The 27,944-nt window shown below is 49.5% G+C and overlaps 4 long non-coding RNA genes across 7 annotated transcripts; all 4 read left to right on the top strand.

Annotated features, from left to right (window-relative positions):
* The first annotated feature begins 275 nt into the window (after positions 1-275).
* On the top strand, positions 276-27,942 carry LOC117065378. Its single transcript, XR_004429904.1, has 3 exons — positions 276-1,020; positions 1,120-1,303; positions 27,884-27,942. It is a non-coding gene; the product is annotated as an uncharacterized LOC117065378 (long non-coding RNA).
* LOC117065376 lies at positions 8,428-15,861 on the top strand. Of its 2 annotated transcripts, none has more exons than XR_004429901.1 (3): positions 8,428-9,117; positions 9,877-9,963; positions 15,796-15,861. It is a non-coding gene; the product is annotated as an uncharacterized LOC117065376 (long non-coding RNA). The 2 variants fall into 2 exon arrangements; XR_004429900.1 differs by lacking the exon at positions 15,796-15,861 and adding an exon at positions 12,561-12,707.
* On the top strand, positions 16,705-18,158 carry LOC117065375. 2 transcript variants are annotated; one of them, XR_004429899.1, is made up of 3 exons: positions 16,705-17,041; positions 17,430-17,615; positions 17,954-18,158. It is a non-coding gene; the product is annotated as an uncharacterized LOC117065375 (long non-coding RNA). The 2 variants fall into 2 exon arrangements; XR_004429898.1 differs by having other exon boundaries at positions 17,390-17,615.
* Positions 22,817-24,641, top strand: LOC117065377. 2 transcript variants are annotated; one of them, XR_004429903.1, is made up of 4 exons: positions 22,817-22,878; positions 23,225-23,296; positions 23,568-23,651; positions 24,497-24,641. It is a non-coding gene; the product is annotated as an uncharacterized LOC117065377 (long non-coding RNA). The 2 variants fall into 2 exon arrangements; XR_004429902.1 differs by lacking the exon at positions 22,817-22,878 and having other exon boundaries at positions 23,191-23,296.
* Positions 27,943-27,944: the final 2 nt, after the last annotated feature.

The raw sequence follows: 27,944 nt of genomic DNA, 5'->3' as shown, positions 1-27,944 counted from the left end.
AAAATCCATGAGCCTCAGACTTGATGTGCTCAGTCTTCCAAAAACCCCAAATGCCTATGCACCCTGGTCTCACATGTGTCCACCACACACTTACTGATAGGAGGAAAGAGAAGCTGCCATAAAAGAGTCACTTCATAATAGCTTCTGAAAGCTTCCCAGAGGGCAATACAGTATAAATTGTATGTCCAATCCTTGGTCCTTAGGCCATAATCATTAAGCCAGGCCATGTTTCCTGGGGTAGGAGCTAGTGTGGTAAGGGGTTGGTTGCGTGCACTAACCCGGGCGTTGACTGCCTGCGACGGGAGCAGGTTGAGGTGCTATTTGGGACTGTGTTGCTTGTGGTCCAGGCACGGGGCGGGTTTGGTGGGGTGCTGTTTGGTGCTGCAACACCGGTGGCGGTGATGGGTTGTGGACACTATCAAGTGTTACACTGCCGGGTGCAGAGGAGTGGTTTGGGGGCGCTATCAGGGTTACACTGGCTGCAGCAGTCTCTGGGTGTGTTGTGGGCACAATCTGGGGGCTACGCTTGTCGGGCGGGGCAGGTTAGGGGTACTATCAGGGGGGCTGCTCTGCTGCTGCCAGCCGCGGGTTGTGGAGGTGGCCACGACAGTGGTGGCCTCTGAGGAAGGGCCCGGGCCCTTCTTCTCTTCCTGGACTCAAGGCTCTAGAGGGTGAACTCCTCCTGCTCGTGTTGGAGCGCGGAGGGCGCACAGAGTTTTCGCGGCAATCCCCTGAGCATCGCAGGGCCCCCGCACACACCGTGGTTCCCCGGCCCTTGCCCTCTTGCTCCATGTTGTGCCTGGGAGCCCCAGGCACGGAGTAGTGGGCACCACGGGGTCTCAGGGGCCTGTGGGTGGAGGAGTCAGGAATGGGAACTGGTACTTGGGTGGGGAGGACTGGCTGGGTCTGAGTTTCCGCTATTCTTGCTCCCCAAGGAGCTTGGAGCACTGTGGTGTCTCCAGTCCCCACCCCAGGTCAGGCGGCCAGCTTGGTCCAGGAGGAGAGGCTGGACTTTGGAGGGTGGGTGTGAGTGCCTTCGCTGAAACTAGCCCCTGCCACCCAGTGGCCAGCATGACAACGTGAGGCTCTGACACTGCCACTTTCTGCATCCTGTCATAGGTTTTTCTGGCTTTGCCGGCCCAGCTGCTCCAAGCCAGGCTGGTGGAGGAGTCTCCTGTGGTGAGCTGGAGGTTGGAGCCTGAAGATGGCACAGCTCTGCAATTCATCTGTGGTTGTGGCGGTGATGGTGATGGAGACTGCAGCTCAACAGGAGCAGTAGGAGGATACCCATGGAGGCCAGATGGTAGGAACCTTGGAGGGTGGGCAGGTGCATAGAGGGTGACAGCAGAGCTGATTCCCTTGGCATCGGCGCTAATGGTGGCAACAGCAGCAAGTCTAGGGGCCAGGAAGGGGGAGTAGGAGAACTTTGGGGCCCAGCCTGGCCTGGGGTGGGTAAGAAGCTGTCGGTTCTATACCGCAGGCCTCAGTGACAGTGGTGGAGGTGCAGCCAGGGCAAGGAGGAGTCCTCTCCCTTCTCCTGCGGTCTGTGGAGGGTGCCCTCCTGCTAGTGTCTGAGCCAGGTGTGAGTGCCAGCATTGTCTCATTCTTAACAGAATTGAGGGGGCGAGTATTTGTGTATCTTTTTGTTTTTTGTTGTGATAACCCTTGAGGGACAAAAGGCTGCTTTGGCTGGTTTCAGTGTGGTGGGATCCCCATGTCAGACAAAGGGTGCTTTCCTGGCAAGGTGTGTGTTGGGGGGAGTTTACCAAGGGGAAGAAAGGGAACCTCCCAGGCAGGTGGCTGCTGTGGCAGATTCCCTGCCTCTGGGCACCCTTTGGGTCACCTGGTTTTCCCTGTGGAAGAGGCGAGGCTTAGACCGGTATCACCTGTATGGTCAAAGAGGCATGGTGACTGGGCCAGCTGATTTGACCTTGCTGCTGCTTCAGCCCACCTGCCCATGGTGTCACCTTGGAAAAGTGGAACCTCAGGCCACAGGGGCAGAGGCTTCCCTGGCAGGCTGATTGCTGTAGTGGATTCTGTTCTGCCTGCTGCTCAGGAGGGCTTCTATGGCCAGGAACTGATGCTGGGACTCTCCTGTTGGTGTCCTGCTGCCTCCGTGTTGTCTCGGGATTCTCAGTGACTCTCAGATCTGTGAAGACAAAAAGGTTTCCTGGCTGGTTCGCGTGGTATGGTTGGGATCCCTTTTGCTACATGCCCCTCAAACACCCTAGTGCCTCTGGGGGAAAAGGGAATTTTAGATTTAATGGAGAATGTGTCTATGTTGGCTGCTTATTGTTAGCAAACTTCTGAACAATTCTAAGGTCATGGCAGAATGGTCGCCTCTTGTTGAGTAGACTCCAGCTCCATTGGAGAAGAGACGAGCTTACCTGGACTGTGTTTTCTTGCTAGCTTGAGGGTTGGAAACACTAGGTTTTTGTCTCCATTTCCAGTTGAGTTAGGAAAGTGCCATGCATTGCCACAAAACAATTCCTTCAGTTCCGGAGTCCTTAGACTGTTATCTTACTAGCACCTTCCAGCATTCTCCTTTCAGTGAGATAATAAGGGAGGGTTCCTACTCTAAAGGGAAACGGAATGGTATTTTTATATTGTGTGACAAGAAATACAAAATAATTCTGAAAAATTTAGTGATTCTTCTTTTAAATTTAGAAACCCTTTATTTATATTTATAATATTTAAAACTATTAAAAATTAAGATGTCATAATTAAGATAATCTTTTAACGTTTTACATGAATTAGCATTTAGCAGATGACCATAACAAATTATTTGAATTATGTTACATTAATTGCCAATACAGATTTCTTTCTGGTTATGACAAATCTGTTTGCAAAATTTTGTTTTGTTATTTATTAAATTTTTGTATAATTAGTTGCTACATTGCAGGTATAGGAACTTCTAATATTAAGCATGATTACAAATACTTCAGTTTTCATGTCTTTTTATTAATAGTCTAAACTTACAGAATGCTTTGTGCATTAGTATTGGTAACTTTTTTTAGTATGAATTATCATTTGAAAAACATTAAGAACATAGCGTTCCCATATTATTTATCTTTTTGAGGTGGAGTCTCACTCTGTTGCCCAGGCTGGAGTGCAGTGGCACGACCTCGGCTCACCGCAACCTCTGCCTCCTGGGTTCAAGCGATTTCTCCTGCCTCAGCCTCCTGAGTAGCTGGGATTACAGGCACGGGCCACCACGACTGTCTAATTTTTGTGTTTTTGGTAGAGATGAGGTTTCACCACATTGGTTATGCTGGTCTCGAACTCCTGACCTCAGGTGATCCACCTGTCTTGGCCTCCCAAAGTGCTGGGATTGCAGGTGTGAGCCAGCATGCCCAGCCTATTTATTTTAGATACAGGGTCTTCCTCTGTTGACCAGGTTGAAGTGCAGTGGTGTAGTCATAGCTCACTGCAGGCTCAAACGATCCTCTTGCCATGGCCTCCCAAAGTGCTGGGATTACAGGCATGGGCCACTGCGCCTGGCCTAAATTGTAATAATTTTATAGTTTGCCTCAAACGAGGGCTGACATCTGAGCAAGGTCTGCTGGGGGCCTCCCACATGCAGGCAGTCTCTCTGCTGTGCCCTCCACCAGCACTGAGGGCCACTTGCCCATAGGCACCCCTCTCCTTTCCTCTCTGGGGAAGGCCAGAAGGGACTTTTGAGGTGACCTGAGGGACTTTGTCTGGAAAAGGGTGTGAAGCTGAAGCTGATGGCCTCGGTGCCCAAAAGGGAACACTTCACACTGGCGTTTGGAAGCCACAGGCCTGACAGTGGGGTCCTGGTCTTGGGGGGGTCTCAGTCACCTGGCCACCCATTCCCCCCTCACCTAGCAGGCTGCCCACACCCCCTTCTGTCTGTCTGTGCTCAGCCAATCAGGCAAGCCAAGGTCATAGCCCTCCCTGCCCTGGGCCCTGGCTCCATGAAGCACCATGGGCCTTGGAAGACCTCCCCAATTCATCCTGTCTCCCCAGTATCTTCCGCCAAGGCAGAAGTTTCCCCGGGCCCCTGCTCTGGCTGCTTCCTTGGCACAGTTTGTACCTGTGCCTGACACAGCCCACCTACCTGACTTCTGTCCCAAACCCGCAGCCAGGCCATGTGACAGCCGCTGCCTGTGCCCAAACATTCATCCAGCCCCACCCAGGACAGCCAGACAGGCACTCACACACCCTCACCCACACACCCTCACCTGCCTGGCCCTGGCGCGCCCCCACCCCACCCTCCCTCTAAATCTACTGGGGCAGCAGCTTCCCCTACATTCCTCTTGCTCCACCTCCTAGAGCTGCGTCAGACACAGATTCCCACGCCCTTGGCAGGTTGGTCATGGCCCTGGCAGGTCTGAGGACAGGATGGGTACAGGACTGTGTGCACCATAGAAAGGTCAGGGAGTGCAGCCTCCTACTGTATGCCAGCTGCCAGCCCCTGGAGCTTTCTAGGCTGATGGGGACAAAGAATGCACCAGAGGGGACAGTGACCGTTGTCCCCGGGTTAGTCCACCATGGGAGTGATGGGAGGTTCACAGATGTACTGATTGCCCTGTTGCATTGGTCCTCAGGGGCAGGTGCTGAGATGGAGTTAGGAGAGCAAAGGAAGGGAGCTGGGCATGGTGCCTCATGCCTGTAAATCCTAGCTCTTGGGGAGGCCCAGGTGGGAGGATTTCTTGAGGCCAGGAGTTTGAGACCAACCTGGGCAACACAGCAAGACCCTGTCTCTACAAAAAAAAATTAAAAATTAGCCAGGCATGGTGGCTGTATTCCCAGCTACTCGGGAGGCTGAGGTAGGAGGAACAGTTGAGCCTAGGAGTTGTCAATAGAAATCAAGTGTTGGGATATTGAGAATAGCATTATAATGAGGGTTCAGAGTATGTTATTAATACTAATGGTATAACTTTGAACTTCTGATATATACACAAGCAATGTATAGCTACACCAGGGATTGTGCTCAAGATTTGACTTATATTAGCTTGTTTAAGCCTCTTCCACACACTATTTGAGGCAGGTACTATTATTACCGTTTTGGATGACAAAACTGAGAAGCAGAAAATTTAGGAAACTTGCCCAAGATCACACAGCAAAGAAGCCCACCAGAACCAGAGCCCTAGGCTCACAGACTTCACTGCCTTCACTCCTAGGCTCTGTGTTATTCTGACCATCTCTCAGCCAGGAAGTCACTCCCGATGGTTAAATATTTCTATTCTCAAAACATGTGAAAGAGGGAGCCTTGAGATTTGTTACCTGAGCCCTAAGGGTTTCTCCTAGGGCTTCAGAGAGAGAGAAGCTTTTCTTTGCCCCTGAACTGTGACAAAGAAAACAGGAGGAAACAGCCATCAGAAGACTAAAAATCTCTTATCTTTGCAAATACGAATTCACTCTAACTGAGCTCTTTTGCCTGCAGCACTGGGAAGAGAGCTTGTTTTTTATTCTTTCAGCTTACCCATGTAACAGTTTATGAGAACCTTTGTGTACCCGACGCACCGCTGGCATTGGGCATGTAAAATCAATGCAGCATGGTCCTTTCTCCAAGCAGTTCAATCTACTGCTTGGTTCTCTTTTCTGGATCATTTTAATTATGCTTCTTTTAAGTAAAGGACGGAGAAGTAGCACTGAGTCAGATTTTTGCCACTAGTCTTATACAGGTGACCTATTTTCTTAATGCTCCCCACACATGGGATCTGAGCCAGCTGAGTCCAGAAACCTCCCAGGCTGAGAACGTAGTGTGCACTTCAGCACATGAGACTGTGCAGGAGTCGATAAAACTGGCATGTTAGCCACAGAAACCCTGCCAAGGATCGGGAATAGAAGGGGTGGATGCAGCCCCCCCTGCTTTTCCTAATCTCATGGATATCAGGCATCAGGCAGCCTTGCCCCTGGAGACATCTCAGATAGGGGTTGTCACTGTTCCAGCTCCCCTTTGATGCCATTTTGATCCTGGGTGTAGAGTTGCCACGTGGAGAGCGAAACCACCAGAATATATAAGTGAGAAAGGATGGAAAGATGGACAGATGCCTAGATAGATACATAATACTTTGCTGAAGTCTGGGACAGTGGAACATAGGAAGAGAGCCTCAGATAGGGAGAGAACAGTAGGTTGATTGTGGTAAAGGGAAGGCTTCACTGTGTTATTCAATATACTTGTTGAATTGTTTAAACAATATGTATATCTTTATAATTAAAAGAGAATTTGGTAATAGGGACATGCATTCCATTTGTTTTGAAAGATAAAATAATTGCTGAATGGCTTGTTCTGCCCCAAATCTGGAAACCTATTTGGTCAGAAAAATAAGAATGTGTTATTCAATATCAGCTTAAGGTTCATTTATCTTGGGCATCTGGACAGCCCTCTGGCAAAATAAGGCTGGAGAGAACAATCCCTTTGTGGGAAACTTGGAGGTTCAGGGGACTGCTGTTTGAAGGTGGTGAGGGTGATAAAGTCAACTCAATACAGTGATCACGTGCCTGGGTTGTAATGTGACTGTGGGGAAACCACCTAACCCCTCTGGTCCAGGGTTTCCCCATCTGTGCGGCAGGGAGGCTGGCTTGCAGGATCGTTCCCAAGAAGCATCCACCCCGTCAGCTCTCCAACTCTGAGCTTTAACTTTGATTAGACTTTTGCTGGGATTTCTCTGGCCCTGCCAGGGCGACAGTCAGGGGAGATTTTGAGGAACAAATCAGTCCAAACAACTTTGACATCTTTTTTTCTAGGTGGAATTAGTAGATGTGGGGCTTTAATAAGTTGATCTGATGTCTGGGCTCCACCAGGCCAGCTCTCCGAATGGCATTTTTCACTGTGTCACTTGATTTTTCTTTGAGTGTGACTCAGAATATAGATACGGGAGCTGGGTGCAGGAAGAAACCTTCAAAGGCAGGGGTTTTGCAGTCAGGGAACTATACGCTCCAAGAGATGGGGGGGTAGGGCGTGTCGGGGAGGACCTGCATTCACGCCAAGCTGCGGTGTCACCTTTATTAATGATGACAGGGAGAGGGAGTCTGGTCACTGCAGAGGATGGTCATCGGCAGGTGTTACTATTTTTCCAAAGGACAGGGAAGTGGGACAAACAGGATTTTAAGAGGCGAGAGGTGAATAGAGGAGAGAAAGGCAAAAAAAAAAAAAAATTTGAGTGTGATGTCATCTGGAAAATGGCGAACAGATGAATCCATGAAGTGTCATTCCCAGAGCAGGGAGGAAGCTTCCAGAGAGGAGCCAGCCTGCCGGGGAGCTGGGGTCTGAAAGGAAGCACAGGCTGTTTGGCTTTGCAGTGCCCTAGCCAGGGTCAGCTACGGCTGGCATGCGAGCCCAGGCATGGACTTCCACTTTCTCTCTGCCCGAGCCCCCCCGCTTTTTTTTTTCAGGAAAGACATCAGATGGAATGCTCTATCCAGAAGGCTCTTTACAAGAGCCATTAATGTGAAACCATTGGAGTCAGCTTTTTAGACAGTTATCTCTGATTCAGCTTCGTAGGATTTTTCTACTGGGGATCAGCTTCATAAAAGCCAGAGCATGGCCGGGCGCAGTGGCTCACGCCTGTAATCCCAGCACTTTGGGAGGCCGAGATGGGCGGATCACGAGGTCAGGAGATCGAGACCATCCTGGCTTACATGGTGAAACCCCGTCTCTACTAAAAAATACAAAAAAACTAGCCGGGCGCAGTGGCGGGTGCCTGTAGTCCCAGCTACTCAGGAGGCAGAGGCAGGAGAATGGCGTAAACCTGGGAGGCGGAGCTTGCAGTGAGCTGAGATCCGGCCACTGCACTCCATCCCAGGCGGCAGAGCGAGACTCCGTCTCAAAAAAAAAAAAAAGTCAGAGCATGATGATTCTGCCAGTTTTTGCTGTGAACAGATGAAATAGTACTCCCTTTATGAAAATGAAGTGCAATGACTTCAGGTAGCTTTGTTTCCAGGCATTCACGGCCGTCCTCATCATGCTCCGTTTCCGTGTGCTGTCCTCTTGTGGCCAGCCTGGTTGTTCTCTGCTGCTTCCACTGGGCCCAGCCAGGTTTTCCCAGCTTCCCTCACTGGGACCAACGCAGGTGTTCACAGCTTTGCACGTTGGGCCCAGGCCATGGGTTCATAGCCGTCTTCATCAGAGAAAGCCAGGGTGTTCACAGCTGTCCTTTCCGGGTCCAGCCGAAGCCGCCCTCACTTGGACCCAGCCCAGGTGTTAATAGTCATCCTCAGTGGGGTTAGCCCAGTTGTTCACAGCATCTTTCTCGGGGTGGGTTTAGGTGTCGAGAGCCATTCGTCTTGGGCCCAGCCAGCTGTTCATAGGCATCCTCATGGGGGCAGGCTCAGTCGCTCACAGTGGCTCTCAATGAAACCAGGACAGGTGTTTTTGGCTGTCTTTACTGGGCCCAGACTAGACATTCGTAGCTGTGCTCATACGACCAGCCACAGTGTTTACAGCTGTCTACATGGCAATCATCCCTGGTGCCACAGCTGTCCTTACTGGCTTAGCCCAAGTGTTCTCAGCTGTTCTCTTTGGACCCAGGCCAGATGTTCACAGCTGTCCTCGCTGGCCCTGCCCAGGTTTTCATGGCAGCCCTCACTGGGCCCAGCTCAGGGGTTCACAGCTATTTACTTAGGGCCGAGCCCAAACACTCCCAAGTTGTCCTTATGGAGCCCAGCCAAGGCGTTCACAGCTGTCCTCCTTGGTATCTAGCCCAGGTGTTAGTACTTGTCCTCACTGGGCCCAGGCTATGTGTTCACAGTCATCCCCATCCAGGTCAGCCCAGGTGTTCACAGCCTCCCTCGTTTGTGTGAGCTCAGCTCTTTATAGCAACAGTTTTTCATAGCTATCAGTATCAAAGCAAGCCTAGGAGTTCACGCTTCCTCTCAATGACATGAAGCCCAGGGTAAGAGCCATTTTCATTGGCCCGAGGCCACCTGTTCATCGCCATCTTGATTATGTCCAGCCCAGGGTTTCCCAGCTGTCTTCATCTAAGCCTGAACCGGTGTTCACAGTGGTCCTCATCTAAGCCAGCCACAGAGTTCTCTGTCCTTCATGTGACAGCCAGCCCAGATGTTCACAGCTGTCCTGATCCGGCCAGCTAGTTTGTTCACACGTGTGCTAATTGGTTCCAGCCACCCTCATAGAGGCCATCCCAGGTAATGACAGCCATCCATACTGGGCCCAGCCCTGGTGTTCATTGCTTTCCTCACAAGACTTCTCCCAGTTGGTTCCAGCAGTTTCCATGGTCCCGGGCCAGGGCTTCCCAGATGTCCCCCATGGGGACAGCCCGTCTGTTCACCATCGTCTTAATTAGGCACGGTGCAGATGTTCACAGCTGTCCTCATTCGGCTCAGCCAAAATGAACAGAACTGTCCTCCTGAGCACACACCAGATGTTTCTAGCTGTTCACATTGGGGTCAGCCCAGGTGTTGATAGCCATATGTTCTGGGCCCATCCCAGTTATTCCAAGCTGTCCCTTGGGCCCAGCCCAGGTATTCACAGCCATCCTCATTGGTCCGGGCACAGGTGTTCACAGCTATCCTCCTCCGCCCCAGGCCAGATATTCACATTCAGTCTCACTGGGCCAAGCCAAGGTCTGCAATGCTTTAATTACCGGGAGTAGCTCATGCTTTCACACCCTTCCTCACTGGTGCTTACTAAATTTGTCAAAGCTGTCATTGGCCGCTGTCAGGGGTTCCTTCAGAACCTCATCCCCCAGGAGCTTGCTACAAGTCCCAGAAATCTGGCCATTGGGTCAAGGAATGCCCGCAGCCCGGGATTCCTCCTAAGCCGTGTCCCATCTGTGCGGGACCCCACTGGAAATCGGACTGTCCAACTCGCCCAGCACCCCCTCCCAGAGCCCTTGGAACTCTGGCCCAAGGCTCTCTAACTGACTTCTTCCCACACCTTCTCAGCTTAGCAGCTGAAGACTGACGCTGCCCCATTGCCTTGGAAGCCTCCCGGACCATCACAGATGCTTTGGATAACTCTTACAGTGGAGGGTAAGTCCGTCCCCTTCTTAATCAATACGGAGGCTACCCACTCCATATTACCTTCTTTTCAAGGGTCTGTTTCCTTTGCCTCCATAACTGTTGTGGGTATTGACGGCCAGGCTTCTAAACCCCTTAAAACTCCCCAACTCTGGTGCCAACTTGGACAGTACTCTTTTAAGCACTCCTTTTTATTTATCCCACCTGCCCAGCTCCCTTATTAGGTCGAGGCATTTTAACTAAATTATCTGCTTCCCTGACTATTTCTGGGCTACAGCCACACCTCATTGCTGCCTTTTCCCCCAGTTCAAAGCCTTCTTCGCATCCTCACCTTGTATCTCCCCACCTTAACCCACATTTCACTGGATGGGTAGAGGCCTTTCCCACAGGGTCTGAGAAGGCCACCGTGGTCATTTCTTCTCTTCTGTCAGACATAATTCCTCGGTTTGGCCGTCCCACCTCTATACAGTCCAATAACAGACTGGCCTTTATTAGTCAAATCACCCAAGCAGTCTCAGGCTCTTGGTATTTAGTGGCTCCTGGTTTTACCTCAGTCTGCCACCCTTAAGACTTTCTTGAAGTGCATAGAAGATCTTCAGTGGCAAGGTACCCTCCAATACTTTCACCCTGATGAAGTCCTATTTTTACTTTTATACTTACTCTTATTCTGGTTCCCGTTCCTATGCCACCCTCTACTTTTCCCCAGCCATCTCCACCACACTATCAAACTTACTCTTTCCTAGCCGTTTCTAATCCTTCTTTAACAAAAAAATTCCTCCAAAATTGCCGAGGCCTTGACTTACTACTGAAAAAAGAGGACTCCGTATATTTTTAAATGAAGAGTGTTGTTTTTACCTAAATCATTCTGGCCTGTTACATGACAACATAAAACTCAAGGATAGAGCCCAAAACTCGCCAGTCAAGCAAACAATAACGTTGAACCCCCTTGGACACTCTCTAATTGGATGTCCTGGGTACTCCCAATTCTTAGTCCTTTAATACCTATATTTCTCCTCCTCTTACTTTATTCGGAACTTGTGTCTTTCATTTAGTTTCTCAGTTCATACAAACCGCATCCAGGCCATCACCAGTATTCTGTACGACAAATGCTCCTTCTAACAACCCCACAGTATCACCCCTTACCCCAAAATCTTTCTTCAGTTGAATCTCTCGCACCGTAGGTTCCCATGCTACCCCTAATCCCGCTCGAAGCAGCCCTGAGAAACATTGCACATTATCTCTCCATACCACCCCCCGGATTTTCACCACCCCCACTTTACCACTATTTGTGTTTATTTTTCTTATTAATATAAGAAGACAGGAATATCAGGCCTCTGAGCCCAAGCTAAGCCATCATATCCCCTGTGACCTGCACGTATACATCCAGATGGCCTGAAGCAACTGAAGATGCACAAAAGAAGTGAAAATAGCCTTAACTGATGACATTTCACTGTTGTGATTTATTTCTGCCCCACCTAACTGATCAATGTACTTTGCAATTACCGCCACCTTTAAGAAGGTTCTTTATGATCTCCCCCACCCTTAAGAAGGTTCTTTGTAATTTTCCCCACACTTGAGAATGTACTTTGTGAGATCCACCCCCTGCCCCCAAAACATTGCTTTTAACTCTACTGCCTATTCCAAAACCTATAAGAACTAATGATAATCCCACCACCCTTCGCTGACTCCTTTTTTCGGACTCAGCCCGCCTGCACCCAGGTGAAGTAAACAGCCTTGTTGTTCACACACACACACACACACACACACACCCACACACCCCTGTCGTTGGCCAGACCCCATTGTACACAGTCATCCTCATTGAGCACAGCACAGGTGTTCACAACTATCCTCATCGGACCGAGCCCAGTTGTTCGTTGCAATCATTACTTGGGGAAGTCCAGGTTTTCTCATATGTCCTAATTGGGGACCAGCCCAGAAGTTAATAACCCTTTTCATCTGGGCCAGCCTGCCCAAGTATTCACAGCTATCCTTGTCCTGATCAGTCCATCTGTTCAAAGCTGCCTCCTGGGCCCAGCCTAGCAACAGTTTTCAGTGGGCCCAGGCCATGTGTTCATAGCCGTCCTCTTCTGAGAACACCCAGGTTTTCATAGACATCCTCATTGTGTCCAACTGACGTTGTCCCCAGGGGAGCTCAGCCCAGGTGTTAATCATCCTCAGTGGGATTAGCCCAGTTCCCAGCGGTCTTCATTGGGGTGAGTCCAGATGTCTGTCAAGAGTCATCCATATTGGGGTCGTTGAGGTGTTTGTTCATAGCCATACTCCCAGCACAGGTCCATGACTTCCCCTTGTTAGCGGTGAATGTCATCCTGGGCATCATTTCTTTGGGGGAAGAATTGGCTTCTCTGGGGCTCCAGTTCCTCTCTGCTGCTGGCTCTCCTAGGCTGCCAGTAGCACATCACACTTCTCCTGTGTAGAGGGGACAAGGGCACCCCCTTCACACTTCCCCCATGAGGCTGAAAGTAGCCAAATTCTCCCTTGGAAGAAATTTACTGCTTCTTTGAGTAAACATAGAAATAGTTTCTCACCTTCTTCCTTCCAGTCTTAAAGAAAATTACATGTGTTTCACTGGAGTTGGTTTCTCCACCCAGGTCAAGTGGAGTGTGGAGTGGCCCACACCCATGTCAACCAGTGGCTCTGAATTGTTGATGGGCAACACCGCCAAGGTGCTCACGGCCACTCTGTGTTCTCCTAGTTCCCGCTGAGGATCCCCTGGAAGGCCTCACCAGTGAGCTCAGATGAGGATGCCCATGACATTTGAAGGTCAGGCCACCTGGTTTTATCTGAGAGAAAGTTATTTTCTTAAGATATGATCATATGTATCATAGGTGACTTGTACGGTGTCGTTGGTGGGGGAAATTCTGAATGAGCATCTGTTCCCCACTGAGGCTTGATTTAAGGCAGCAGGAGAAAATGACAGCATCAGCCACACACTGAGTGGCAGTAAGCTTTTCCCTTAGCAGCTTGATTCTCCCCTTGGGGCAAAATCACTTAACTGCCAAGCAACATGACCTTGAGAGGAAACATCCTCCAGGAAAAACTTTAGCATGAGTCGGTTCCTTCTGTTCTTCTGTGTTCCTTTGAACACGATTTCCCATCTGGTTTTCTGATGTCACCAAGTGAAGAAAAGACCTGTGCACACAGGACACAGGATGGTCTGAAGCTCACAGTGTCTTTCTGTAAATGCAGGCCGACAAATGCGCCAAAGAAAAAGGTATGTGTTCTGGAGGCGCTGCTTTCTAAGGAGAGATCTTTCGTGTTGCCAAAGGTAGCACTTCCTATCCTGCTTTTGCTGGAGAGCCACTTCAGTTTGAGCTTCCTGACAGAAATGAGGTTTGGACAGTTCGGTATAAAAAACACTGAGTCCAGGCCGGGCGCGGTGGCTCAAGCCTGTAATCCCAGCACTTTGGGAGGCCGAGACGGGCGGATCACAAGGTCAGGAGATCGAGACCATCCTGGCTAACACGGTGAAACCCCATCTCTACTAAAAATACAAAAACTAGCCGGCGAGGTGGCGGGCGCCTGTAGTCCAGCTACTTAGGAGGCTGAGGCAGGAGAATGGCGTAAACCCGGGAGGTGGAGCTGCAGTGAGCTGAGATCCGGCCACTGCACTCCAGCCTGGAGACAGAGCCAGACTCCGTCTGAAAAAAAAAAAAAAAAAAAAAAAAACACTGAGCCAATAAAGAACTGTGACCATCCACTGGAGTCTAGGGAGGCAAGATTGTCAAGTAGATGGAATAGTGTGGTGTGCATCGGGGTGGGGAGGTAGACAAGACTGTTACGCAGATGGAATAGTGTGGTGTGCATTGGGGTGGGGAGGGAGGCAGGATTGTCATGTAGATGGAATAGTGTGGTGTGCATCGGGGTGGGGAGGTAGACAAGACTGTTATGCAGATGGAATAGTGTGGTGTGCATCAGGGTGGGGAGGAGTGATTGGGAATGTCTTGGGAGTACATGTGCATTTCCCCAGAAAGCATGTTTCCCTGTGCAGAGCACAACCCAGGGAGCACTTTTCCTAAAAAATTGCATCACCACTGCACACTTCACATAATTAACCCATTGATCCTCCACCACAGCTGTCCCTGAGGGTAAATTTTACATCCACACTGCTCAGAGATGGTGCAGAGATGAGTTTCCCAGGCTCTCGATCTCCTAAATGGAAGAGGCGAATGTGAACTCAGGAATGGATGGAGGGTTGATGCACTGGGCTACTGTTGTGCACTCACCAGCCAGCCCTGGTATAACTCGTCATGCCAGGGAATTCCGGTATCTGTCTGATGTGGAAGGATGAGAGCCTAGAGAGGCCCCAAACACTGAGCGTAGGGAGGTCTCAAAGATTCCCTAACCCAGGGTAGGAATAGTCACATTTTCCAGTGGACTTAGGTGTGATCGTTAATGTGAAACACACAGAGAGCTCACAGGCTGTCGGCAGCAGTGGTGGGGTCATTGCTCATTTCGTGGTCAAAAGCAGAGAATAATCAGGGACGTGCTCCATTGTGTTTAATAATAGGACCATCACAAGCCTCAGAAATGCTCCAGTTGGCCAGGTGGGTGGCTCACGCCTGTAATACTAGCACTTCAGGAGGCTGAGGCAAGAGGATGGCTTGAGTCCAGGAGTTGGAGATCAGCCTAGGCAACATGGTGAAACCCTGTATCTATTAAAAAAAAAAAATCAGCTGTGTGTGGTGGTGCACCTATAGTCCCAGCTACCTCGGAGGCTGAGTGGGGAGGATCACCGGAGCCCAGAAAGCACAGGTTCCAGTGAGCAGAGATCATGTTACTAGAATCCAGCTTGGGTGACAGAGACTGTCTCTCAAAAAAATAATAAAGAGGAAAAATAAATGCTTTAGTTGAGGAGTAAACACAGTGAAGACCCAGCACCGAATGTGGTTTCAAGGAACAACTTGGGTGTTAGCCTACCACCCATCTCCCCTGCGCGGCTGGGTTGGGGAGGGTCCGCACCCTCACCTGCTGCCCCCATGATGGGCTGTCCCAGTGTCAGAGCCCCTGTGCGTGTGAGCAGCAACGGACTCCCGACACACACACACTGCATTGAGAAGGCTGAGTGCCAGGACAGATAGCACTTGCTAAGTAGGAGTTATCTTTTTTTTTTTTTTTTTTTTTTTTTTTTTTTTTTTTTTGAGACGAGTCTTGCTCTGTCGCCCGGTCTGGAGTGCAGTGGCCGGATCTCAGCTCACTGCAAGCTCCGCCTCCCGGTTTACGCCATTCTCCTGCCTCGCCTCCCGAGTAGCTGGGACCACAGGCGCCCGCCACCTCGCCCCGCTAGTTTTTGTATTTTTAGTAGAGACGGGGTTTCACCATGTTAGCCAGGATGTCTCGATCTCCTGACCTCGTGATCCGCACGCGCAAAGTGCTGGGATTACAGGCTTGAGCCACCGCGCCCGGCCTGGAGTTATCTTTAAATGAGAAGATAACTTAGTATTTTCAAAGGTTTGTTTTATTGTCTTTAAAACAAAAGATTAGTGAATATATAGAATATTTTGGCTGGAATGAAATGTTCTCTTAAACAATGGTTTCTTTTTACCAAGTATAAAATATTCTAGAATGACAGATACACACAGACGCACCACAGATGGATTCTAGGAAGGAAATGACCTTGGAAGGACTCAGGAAGGGAGGGCAAGTGAGCTCAGGTCCGATCAGGAGGCAGGAGCCCTGAGAGGCTGCAGGGAAGTCCAGCCTGCCCTGGGTGCTGTGCCCTGTTCAAGATGGGCTATTTTACTTGCTGAGGCGGCCTGGGGCCAGAAAGCTGTTCTTCCCGGCTCCTCCCTTGCACCTGCTGATGGTCACACGTTATCTTCCTAGATTCCAATGGAGGAACACCTCAGGGAGAAGAAAAAGGAGGCCCCATGGAAACTGAAGATCAGACCCCGCATTGTTGCTGAGTGCTTTTCCTAGCTTATTTTTCTGAATGAGCCTGCGAAATGAGAATCTGACGGTATGTATTATAGACGACTTACACAGTGTCCTTGGTCAGGTGAATTCTGAGTGAGAGCCTGTTTCCCAGTGAGGCTTGATTTTAATAGCAGGATAAAATGACAGCATCAGCCAAGCACTGTGTGGCAGTGAGCTTTTTCCTTAGCAGCTTGATTCTTTCCTTGAACAAAATTACTTAATTGCCAAGCCACATGGATTTGGAGGAAACATACTTCAAGGAAATTGTGTCTGTAGCGTGAGGCGGTTTGTCCTGTTCTTTTGTGTTCCTTAGACTTTAACACAGTTTTTCATCTGGTTTTCTAATGTCACCAAGTGAAGCAAAGACCTGTGTACACAGGACACAGCACAGCCTGATGATCACAGCAATATGTTTTCTGTTATTACAGGAAGCTTCAGGAGTCAAGGAGAACGGTATATGTGGGGCAATCCCTCCCATGTGGACGAATAATCCAGATGATGAGGAATGTGCCACCGTCTCGCTGGCTTTCCTGTAGACAGGCAGCCGGAGTTGAACTTCCTGTTGTGACTGAGGACCCAGGCTGTGGTGGGAGAAGTGGTTGCTCCAGATAAGGAGAGATGGGCACATTCTGCAGTCCCTGGGAGCCGCCGCGTTCTCTACGTAGGGTGGCATTGTGTGCATGGGGCTGGTGTGTGTTGGCCAGAATCCTATTTAACTGGAGGGAGCCTCACAGCTCCTGGCCAGGGCAGCTGCTTCACACTAGTTGCAGCGGAGGTGGGGGAGGAGCCAGTTCCAGTGTAGGATGAGCTAGGCAAAGGGAGGGGCTGCCCCAGAGGCCAGTTGTTCCTTGCAAATCTCCCTTGTGACCCATAAGACATCACTTTGCTTGTTTCTCTGAGATAGGCTTGGAATTATCAGTGCCAAAGGCTGTGACTTGCCATCCATGGGTGGAGGGATCCTGGCCATGGCTGGTCACTGTGAGGGTAGGGGTCGTGTCCTCCTTGTTCCTTCTCATCCCAGAGCTCAGCCCCGGGCAGTCTATCTTGGGGCCCCAGTGATGTTCTAGTACACACAGCCGAGCGCTGAGACAGACCAGAAGTGTGAAAAGGCTTCCTGCTCACCCTCCGCAGTCTGCTGAGTCCCACACATTTTCAGGTTCCTATGTGGATTCTGATTCAGGGTCAGGGGGAAGTGCCTGGGCTCCCCTCTCTGTCTGCTGTTATAGTCCTGTCTGCTCCTGGATCGTGATTAAAATAGTAAATATTGTGTGTAGCTCACCGTATTTTAAAGTCCATTAAAATAACTGCAGTAGGAGCATAGGTATTTTTAGGAAAGATGACGTAGTAACATTTTTACAAAAGAGGATATTTACCAGGCCTCTTTCTGTGAGGAGACCCTGTTCTGGAGTGATGTCGTGCATTTGTGTGTTGCCTGTGTGAACAGACTGCGTACTTCACAGTGATGAGGGTGGCTTAGCCAGAGACCCAAGGCTCTGTCTCCCAGGGCTCTCCTGATGGTCTCCTCTGCCTCCTTTACCACCAAGGAGGGTGGCCCAGCAGCAGCTTGGTTTGTGCTCTTGCCTGTATCCTCCACACACGCCAGCCCTGTTCCTCAGCACCCAAGGCTGCCAGAGGTCCTTCAGCAGCTCCCACGGCTGCCAGAGACTCTATGTTTCCTAGCAACGATGACTAGTGAGATGTTTCCGGAGGTGACCCTAGCTCTTCACCAGGTAGAGTCTTCTTTCTTTGTCTAAGATGGGAATTTTATTTATCTTGGCTTCTTTCCACTTTATTTGCATTATGATATGCAAATCTCACCATGGAAATTATAGATGAATTGCAGAATTTCTTGGTGAGCAAATGTAAGAGTCCATTACCAACTAAGCCCTGATTCAAGATGGCATCTGTAGGTGACAGCTCAGGGACAGACTGCATGGCAGAGAGCATTTTCCTCATGAGAAATGCTGGCTTTTAAAAAGAATGTAGAATTTGCAACCAAAAGACGTTGGTCTAGATAGAAGCAGCTGGACCCCATAGTGTGGCACGTGTTCATTTGAACATTCTACAGTGACCTGTCACTGAGGTCATCTGAAGATGGAGCCCTTGTCTACGGCTGTAGCAGCCTGAGTGCACCCGCTGCCATCTCATGATGAAGGTCAGGTCCTGCCTCCGTCCCGGCTGCCACTCTGTGAACTGCCGTTTGACACTGTGCAGAGCGAGGAGACCAGCGATCACGACGGGAGGCGACCTTTGCTGCTCTTCTCAAGGTGTGCTCACTTCCCTCTTCACACTGCAGTTTCTTCAGATCAGCCGCTTGGACTTCAAATGTCTCCCTGATATTTTTTTTTAAATTTCCCCAACTCCAGTTTGTCTATAGATGTACAAATTTTAGAGTTTTACGGCTCAATTTGTATTCTTGATTTTTCTATCAAGATTTTTGCCTGAAACATTTTCCTCTATTTAGGAAAATGTCCCGTTTCCCATGCCAAGTTTATGCACACTTTTCCATAGAATAGATCCAGAAGGAACACAGCAACACTGCCTTCACCAGATCTGGAGAATCTTGATACCAAGTGTGGTATGAGATAGCCCACGAGAGGGAGATTACAGGCCAGTCTTCTGAATAGAGACATCCAAAGCTGACACCAAATATTAGAGCAGGCTGAATGCAGAGACTGCTACAAACAATGATGAGTTATTTCATGATTTGAAACAATGTTGCCTCGTTTAAAAGTTTTGGGGATTGTTTTAAAGAAAAATTTAAAAGATAAATACAACTGAATGAATGTAAACAGTTATAAAACAGAAAAAGTTAATGGGGTGGTAAAAGACTTGTGAAACAAATGTTTTATAACCTCATAATTTCTAATCCCAATCAAAGCTGGGATAGATTTGTTTATAAGGTCTTATTAAAATTAGCTACAATGTTAAACGTACACTAATATCAAACTAGAATTTTGATTGAAAAGTAAACTATTCTTAAGATATGAATTTGTTCTCAATGAGAATACAAGAGGTAACAATTTCTCATTCTGAAATCTATTTCTTCTTCTTTTTTTTTTTGAGACGGAGTCTTGCTCTGTTGCCCAGGCTGGAGTGCAGTGGCCGGATCTCAGCTCACTGCAAGCTCCGCCTGCCGTGTTTACGCCATTCTCCTGCCTCAGCCTCCCGAGTAGCTGGCGCCTGCCACCTCGCCTGGCTATTTTTTTGTATTTTTTTAGTAGAGACGGGGTTTCACCGTGTTAGCCAGGATGGTCTTGATCTCCTGACCTTGTGATCCGCCCGTCTCGGCCTTCCAAAGTGCTGGGATTACAGGTGTGAGCTACCGTGCCCGGCCTATTTCTTCTTAAAAACTTCTCAGACTGATGCCTCAGAAGTTCGACCTTTACTGTGTTCTTTACATGTAATTTACAGGTCACACATCATTGCCTTCTGTTTCTTTTTTCTTGGAAAAGTTGCATCTTTATACTTGGCTGGGATGAGAACTCTCCTTTTCTTTCTTTCTTGTTTTTTATGTTTGTTTGTTTTTTGAGATGGGGTCTCCCTCTGTCATCCAGGCTGGAGTGCAGTGGCACAATCTCGGCTCACTGCAACCTCCGCCTTCAAATTTTCATCAGCTCTGTCACCTTCCCCCAGGTTCTAATTCTGTCACTGTAACACCAACACGCTTGCCTTCAAGGTCTAAAAAGCCAACATTGGTCTCAGCTGTCACATAGTTTTGTGCTCTTGGCTTTTGATCTATCTGGGTTGTCTCCTGCGAGCAGGCAGAGGCACTTGCTTTCCTGCTCACGGTCCTTCTCCTCCGGCACCTGCTCATGGCCCGGGGCCCACCTTACCTGTCTCTCATTAACCTTGAGGGCCTGCTCACCAGGGTGGCTTCCGGGCCATTCAGTGCCCTTCGTCGAGGTGCTGTCCACTCTCAGGTTGCTGCTCAGGTCAGCCGTCAGCAAGATGGATGGGTCATAGACTTAATGCATCAAACCACTGATGCAGCAGCCCCAGTGGCCACGTTTTCAGTTAACTTCCATTAACTGCTCATGCAGGGTTGGTCAGTTGAAGGAAAGTTTTTTCTGGCACAGCCGTTAAGTGGCAGTTGGCTCGGAACATCCTGAGTCCTGAGCCAGCTTGGGGGCCAGGCAGACCCCTGGTCCCTTGGGGTGGTCACTGGTCACATGCTCACCGCAAAGCAAGGCCAGGGGCTGGAGATTTCTGTTTGAATGATTGAAGCTCTTCTCTGGACTCAGCCACCTCCAGGTATCCACTTTCCTGAAGAGACCTGGGGCAGGAGGGTTGAGAAAGGGAGTGAAAAGAGGTCCTGGTTCAGGGTCCAGGCCATGATTTAGAGATCTCAGGCGTTCAGGGACCTCTGTCCCCAGAAAACCATCTACATTCTTGTCCCAGATCTATCACTCCTGAGTGCTGTGACTCTGGGCAACTCACTTCAAATCCCTCATTTCACTTCCCTAAGCTGTCAACTCTGGGTGGCAGCCCCTGCCCTGCCCATCCCTCCAGGCTGATGTGGGCATCACAGGAAAGAACAGAAACTCTCCCCATGATTCTGAATCATCAGGCCCATGTGAAGGAGGAAGAAAATTCCGTCCCCCACCCTGGAGCCCCCGGAGCAGCTTTTCTATATTTACCACCACCAAGAGCCTGATTTCTTTTTTTTCTTTCTTTCTTTTTCTTTTCTTTTTTTTTTTTGAGAGGAGGTCTCCTTCTTGTCACTCAGGCTGGATACAATGGAATGATCTCGGCTCACTGCAACCCCTGCCTCCCAGGTTCAAGCAATTTCCTGCCTCAGCCTCCCAAGTAGCTGGGATTACAGGTGCCCACCACCACCATGCCCAGCTAATTGTTGTATTTTTAGTAGAGACAGAGTTTCACCATGTTGGCCAGGCTGGTCTCAAACCCCTGACCTCAGGTGATGCACCCGCCTTGGCCTCCCAAAGTGCTGGGATACAGGTGTGAGCCACCGTGCCTGGCCAAGCCTGATTTCCTCAGCCACCCTGGGGAGGTGGAGACCCATCTGATACTGTCACTGCAGGGGTTGCCCCATGTGGCAGCTGCTCTGCCAGGGCTGCCCTGACCCATCCCCAGCTGTAAGTCCCGTGTCACGTCACTGGTGTGTGCAGGCACTCAGCTCTGTCGGCTCTGAGTCCCGTGTCACGTCACTAGTGTGCGCAGGCACTCAGCTCTAAGTCCTGTGTCACGTCACTGGTGTGTGCAGGAACTCAGCTCTGTCAGCTGTGAGTCCCGCGTCACGTCATTGGTGTGCACAGGCATTCAGCTCTGTAATTGACTTTGTCACGTCCACATCCTTAAGTGTTTGGTGGCACCAGGACCCAGCAGGCTGACGGAGGGACCCCTGGAAGCTCAGTTAATTCTCTATGTCCAGCAAGGACGGGTGTGAGGCCTCGAGCACTGAGCATCGGGAAACCACCTGAGGTGTTCCTTCCAAGCAGGCGCCCATGGCGGTGCTGTCCCTGCCGGTGGGCACTGCCTGAGCTAAATCCCTGTCTTACCTTGCCGGACCTTCTCCTGGCTTCAGGGCTCCTCAGCCACCCGTATGTCACTGAAATGTCAAAGAGCTTGTGAGCAAGCTTCTGGGGCACCTGCCTTCTAGAGGAGGCCGAGGGCAGCTGTGGATGGTTATTTATGGTGAAGTTTTTGGCCTGGGCTGCAAGCAGGTGGGTAAGTGGCCCAGGGATGGCAGCTCAAGGTGCCCCCTTCTATGTATGCCTGTCACTGAGTGGAGGAGCCCGGACCTGCCACTAGGCTCTGTCCTAGCTTATTCTCTGTGTGTCCTCAGGTGGGGTACCCACCCTGTCTCTGCCTCAGTTTCCTCCTCTGGGAGATGGGGATCCTAACAGGCCCTCCCTCTGACAGTGGGCCGTTGTGGGTGAAGCACCTGGAGCGCACCCACTCTCGAAGAATGCACCACGGACTCTCAAGGTTCATGTTGAGAAGGGGCTGGGGTGGGGCAAAAGTGGGCAGGCCATTTCAGCTCCAGGTACCTGGGCTGACAGATAGGGTTAAATTAGTATGTGTCTTGCTGAGTGCACAGGGGACAGTTGCCCAGCCCAGAGGCACCAGGTCAAAGCTGGTGATGCCTTGGCCTCATCACCCCAGCTAGGGCCAGTGCATGATGTAGTCGGCCAGGGGTGGGCTCGAGCCTTGCAGCCAAGGGGACCTGGTGACCCTCACACGGTCATTCACAGGCCACTGGGGGAGCCTGTTCCTTTTCCAGCCAGGCCTAACTCTAGGAAAAAAAAATGGATGGTAACCTCGTTGGCAGTTTCCTTTGCGTAGAGGTGGGAAGTCACTGCTAGCGAGGCTGGTGATGAACTCCACGAAAGCTGGGAAATCTGGTTTGAGCAGGAGTGCCCGTTATCTTGGCCAAGCTGCTGCAGCTGGGCTGGCGGGTGTGGAAGTGTGGGTGGTGGCGTGACACTGTTTGGGGCCCAGGCCCCTCAGAGCAGAAGACTGGGCCTATGTGCAGCCTTGGGGTGCTGGCCCCCCCAGTGCCCAGTTGCTGATGAAACCTCAGCCATGCCCTAACCCCTTCCCACCCGTGGCAGAGGGCTGTGTGTCTTCTAAGGGTGTCAGGAGGCTCAGGTCCTGGTCACGGTTCCAACATGAGCATGAGAGGCAAATTTGGGGCCTCCATTTCTCAGCACAGAATGCGGGGAGGGATGTCTGTGTTCTCCAATGGGTGGCTCAGGCGGAATCTTGGAGGAAGAAGCCTCCAGGAAGATAGGGCAATGCAGAGATGGTGGCACCTTTAAGGCCAGGGCCAGCTCCCATCTCTGCTCTTCCTCCTGCTGCTCCTCCAGGCCACCCTTCTCCCCGCTGGGGGCCCAGGAGGAGAGGAGTCTGAAGAGACCCTGCACCCCACACTGGGTCCCCTGCTCTACATTTGGGAAGAAGGAATTGAAGTCTGGGACTCAGGCTGCACTGCCATGATCATGACAGTCCTCACTGGACACCAGGGGGGTAGCTGCCCTTGGCATTTATTGAGTGCCCAGTGTATGCACTAGGCTGTCCATGCATCTCCAGAGACCAGTGTTTTCTTGACGGCTTGACAGAGAGATGCTTAAACTGAGGGCACTAGAAACGGGACGGGCTGTCGGATTTTCCAGATGGAGGGACTGACTCGTAAGTGAGTGCAGCTGGCTGTGGGGCCATTAACTGAGGCAGTTGCCTCCCAAAATGAGGCTCCTGTGGACCAATCAGTCCAGCCTGCCCCAGGCCTTTGCTCCTCACCCGCTCAGTGCCGGGCATTGGGCCATGACAGGCTGGCGATCTGATGCCTTGTTATGACCCTTCCTTTTATGTTTAGACACGGCCGCCCAGCCTGCCTGCTGCAGTAGAGATCATACGATTGACAGAACGGAAGCTTTGAGACACCAAGGTACTAAATTACAAACAGCACCTAAGGCCATGCCAGGCAAGGGTGGAGTCACACACCCCTCGACTTAAGGAATAAACTGTTCTGATTGCCACAGGGTTTTCTTTTTCTCTAGCAGCTAAATAAGCATTGTTAAAACCATGGTAGCTCAGCACCAGGCACGGACTAACTGGCCCCCAACCCCTGTTCTAGCAGCCGTGACTACAGCTCTGATGGGACAGGAGACTGTTTTTATTAAGACTGTTTTATAAAATAAAAACTTTCTTTTATTAAGAGCCCACCCACCATGGACTGATTCTGGCCGGTTTACAGAAGCTGTGCACTTGTGTGCCTGTGTGTCCTGAAAAGACCTTTTGAGGTAAACAGCCTAATTGTAACACATTTACATATTGTCTTCACCCCAAAGTAACATGGGTCGTGTGTTAACACGCATGTTTGGTCAGTACACGTGCATCAGGACCACCGTCGTGAATATTCATGGCTCCTCCTGTAACCTGTTGAAAGTTTCTGTTTAGCCAGCTTGTCCAGAGTGAAGCTCCTGCCCCAACTCTTCCTCCTTCCACGTGCCAGGCTCTTACCTTGGTGGGAGGCACACTTCCCAGCCTACGGGATGGCCACTTTGTGGGCTGTATGCAACCTTTTATGAGAAATAAGGTCTCTTTGCTGAGCAGACACTCTTAGGTCCAATACCAAGCCTCAGCAACACACAGTTTCCCCATGTAACAAGCTTGCACATGTACCCCTGAATCTAAAGTGGAGGAAAAGGTCTCCTCTCCATTTCCAAATGCGTAGATCTTGTGAACAGGGTGGATGAAATGGTTTCTTTGTAGAGCAGCATATCAGGTCTATGTTACCTTTCGTTACCTGTTACCCTGTAACGCGCTTTGGTTAGTTTCCCTGAATGTTCGTATTCACTTGTCAATCAACTCACAGTGGCTGATGCGTAAGTGAAACCCACGCTTAGCTTACCCTTGGCCGGTGCCAGAGAGTGACAAGCGCTTCCTCACATATGAGAGGTATCTTTGTACTGGAGATGTTTAAGCTGGAATATGCACGTGGCTTTTAACACGTTTGCAGTTTCTTTGCTATTCTCCTTTTGAGAGGTGGAGTCTCTGCCCACCCTCACTGGTTAACCAGACTTGACCCCAGTGCTTACTTGTCACTGGCAGATGACGTGGAAGTGATGTTGTGTAACTTCCACAGTTATGTTGGAAACGCCATGAGCGTCTGCCTGCTTCACTCGGGACACTCACCAGTGAAGCCCTTGGCCACCAATTCAAAGCTCTTGAGTGTCCTGAGACTGCCTGCTGCTTGGAAGCCCAGGGAAGTCCTGTGTGTTCTCCAGCCAAGCCCAAATTCCTCTGCAGACCTGTGCATGATGGCACATCCAGAAGATTCCAACCCCCTGCTGTGAATTTACTCCCACTCCGTAAGGCTTCTCTGCAGTCCCCAGACATCAGCAACCACCAGTAAGCTCTCTTTTCTGTGTCCTGCCTGAATTCTTGTCCCTGTGAAGCATTAGCGAATTGAAATGTTTGTTTTCTACCAGCATTTGGGGGTTTAATTTTGGGGGATAACATGCTAGTAGGACATTTCCAAGGCACAGAAGACTGCACACTGACATCTGGACTTGTCTTTCCCTCTTCTGCGGCCTGCCAGCGTTTGCCTCTGGAAATAACAACTGTTAAGTTTCTGCACATCTTACCAGATTTATGAATTGAACAATCCTATAGCAGTGACACCACAACAAAGCTTTTTAAAAGGGCTTTGGCTACCAGGGTAAAAGGCTCATTTATTTTCATTTACTGTGAACACTTAGGTGGCACCAGGAAGGAAAGCCTTAGGCTCATTCCTTTTTATTCTTCCTAATATATTGTTTTTAAAAATGCCTGTCCCAAGTTAGCATTAGAGATATAAATCTGTGGTCTAGTGTTTTTTAACTAAGTTTTCTCTCTCTCTCTCATATGTATGTGTATCTTTATATGTGCACACCTATACAATTTTGTATTCAGTTGTTGAGAATTAAAATTCTCCATTTACACAGGTAATATGTGTTCCTTCCCAAATCCTGCTAACCACTCTGTCAATTAGATAATCCCTGAAAAAATTGCAACATCTATATAATGCAGTTTTTATTCCTTATCAATGACCCATTTGATTTAATAGTTCTTAAAACTTGTGATGAATCAACAGTGATGGAAATTTGTACTGAATCATTTCATATCTTTTTTTATTACTATGAATTCTTAGAGATTGGCTTTAAAATTGAACTTACACGAATGCATTTTAAGTTGAATTTGGAACTAGTTTAGAATTGTTGAAGCTAGGACTCTCTGGTGACTCAGGAATAGTAGAAATGGGTGAGGAAGGTATTTCACATCTAGCCTGGAATCTGCCTTTATTCTCAATGTATTAGCTTTTCTTATCTTCACCCTGAAATGTTCACTATCAAATATATTGGAGAGGCGGATTCAGGTTTTGAAACGAAACATGGAGTCTAAGTGACCCCTTGTCAAAGTGACCATGGACTGGTCTAGGTCACAGCAGTGGGGCCCCATATTGTGACATGTATGCTTGCAAAAATTCTACTGTGACCTGTCGCTAAGGTGACCTGAGATGTAGGTCTTGCCTTTTCATTTCCGCTGAGATTCTCACAGCTGAACGTGGGCAGTTAAAGCAGCTTAGTTGTCTCAGGCCTCACGATGGGGAATAGTTCCAGTGGCTGCCTCAGAGGTATGTATGTTCATTCTATCTTCTGACTGCAGTTTCTTCAGATGGCCAGTTTTCCTATATGTTAATGTCATTCTGATTTTAAAAAAATTTCCCCAACTCCTATTTGTCCACATGTTTATAAATATGTTTTAGAGTTTTATTACTCAATTTGTATTTTTTTATTCTTCTATCAAGGTTTTTGCCTCAAATATTTTTCTCTAAAAAATTTCTGTTTCCCATGCCAATTTTTTTTGTTTGTTTTTTGAGAGTCTTGCTCTGTTGCCCAGGCTGGAGTGCAGCGGCATGATCGCGGCTCACAGCAACCTCCGCCCTCCTGGGTTAAGCGATTCTCCTGCCTCAGCCTCCTGAGTAACTGGAATTACAGGCATCCACCACCGCACCCGGCTAATTTTTGTATTTTTAGGAGGGACGGGGTTTCACAATATTGGCCAGGCTGGTCTTGAACTCCCGACCTTGTGATCTGCCCTCCTTGGCCTCCCAGAGTGCTGGGATTGCAGGCATGAGCCACTGCACCCGGCCTTTTTGTTTTGTTTTGTTTTGTTTGTTTTTGTAACACACTCTCCCATTGACTAGATACAGAAGAAACCACTGAAAACCCAACTGGGGTGCCACATTTTCAGTTCGTTCCCATTAACTGCTTGTTGAGGGTGGTTCAGTCGAAGGGAAGTTCATTCTTGGCACAGCCATCAAGGGTAGTTAGTTTGGAATGTCCTGTGTTCCGAACCAGCTTGGGGGCCAAGCAGAACTTGGTCCCTTGGTGTGGTCAGTTGGTCGTGGAGGGGTGCTCACTGCCAGACAGCTGACAATACGGGCGCTGGGTAGGATGACCAGACGTTTGCATTTGTTCCTCAGAGAGGCTTCATTTGCAGGAAAGTGCCATATTTTAGCCCAGGAGTTAAAACCTAGAGACAGGAGTTATGTTTTGTTTAATGATTTGAGCTTTTTCTGGACTCAGCACCTCTTCCAATACCTCGACCTTCCTGAAAAGCCGTTGGTGCAGGAGGATTGAGAAAGGGAGTGGAAAGAGCTCCAGGTTTAGGGTCCGGGCCATGATTTAGAGGCCTCAGGTGTTCAGGGATCTCTGTCCCTGGAAAATCAACCAAATTCCTGTCTCAGATCTATCATGGGTCAGTGTTGGGACTCTGGGCAGGTCGCTTCAAATCTCTTCATTTCATTTCCCTGAACTGTCAACTCTGAGTGGCAGCCCCTGCTCTGCCCATCTCTCTGGGCTGATGGGGGCCCCATAGGAAATTCGAACAGAAACTTTTCACGAGTTCTAAAGCATGAGACACATGTCAAGAATGAAAAGAATTTTACCCTCCACTGCCCTGGAGTCCCTCAAGTGCCTTCTCTGTTAACCACTACCAAGGGCCTGACTTGTTCTTCCAGACATGAAATAATTGAATTCAACACTTTATGGCACTTAGGAAGCACCCGTCTTAAGGCTTTTGGTCCGTTTAGCTGTTTTTACCCTTTTAACATAACATGGGCTGTTATCAACATTTCAACATTCAGACTAAGGATTGGAGGCACAGAGGGGTCTATAGAACTCCCTCAGGTTCTGGCAGCTTCTCCAAGTCCTCGAGCTCAGATCCTATGCACCAGACCCTACGCTCTGGGTCAGTCCAATCTGCCTTTCTGTAACCTCTCATCTCAGTACAGGCATTTGCCTGCCCCGTTGTAAGTGCAACCCACAGTGCAAGTCCTTTCTGAAGCCAAACTCAGATTCAGGGGACTTTGCTCTGCAGATGACGAACAATGGGATCAAACATTTAAGCTGTGAATAAATAATGACTCATTTCTCTGGTCTTCTGCAGCAAGATATCAACAGCTGTCTTTATTTAATTCACTTCCCAGGATGCTCTGTTGAAGATCCAAGAGCGGGTCCTGGGGTGCTCAGGGAGTCCTCCGTCTGCTG

This window comes from Trachypithecus francoisi, unplaced genomic scaffold (genome assembly GCF_009764315.1).
Source record: "Trachypithecus francoisi isolate TF-2019V2 unplaced genomic scaffold, Tfra_2.0 Lachesis_group2, whole genome shotgun sequence".
In the NCBI taxonomy this organism is placed as follows: domain Eukaryota; kingdom Metazoa; phylum Chordata; class Mammalia; order Primates; family Cercopithecidae; genus Trachypithecus; species Trachypithecus francoisi.
Note: the sequence above shows the minus strand (reverse complement) of the source record. Positions and strands in the feature narration are given on the sequence as shown.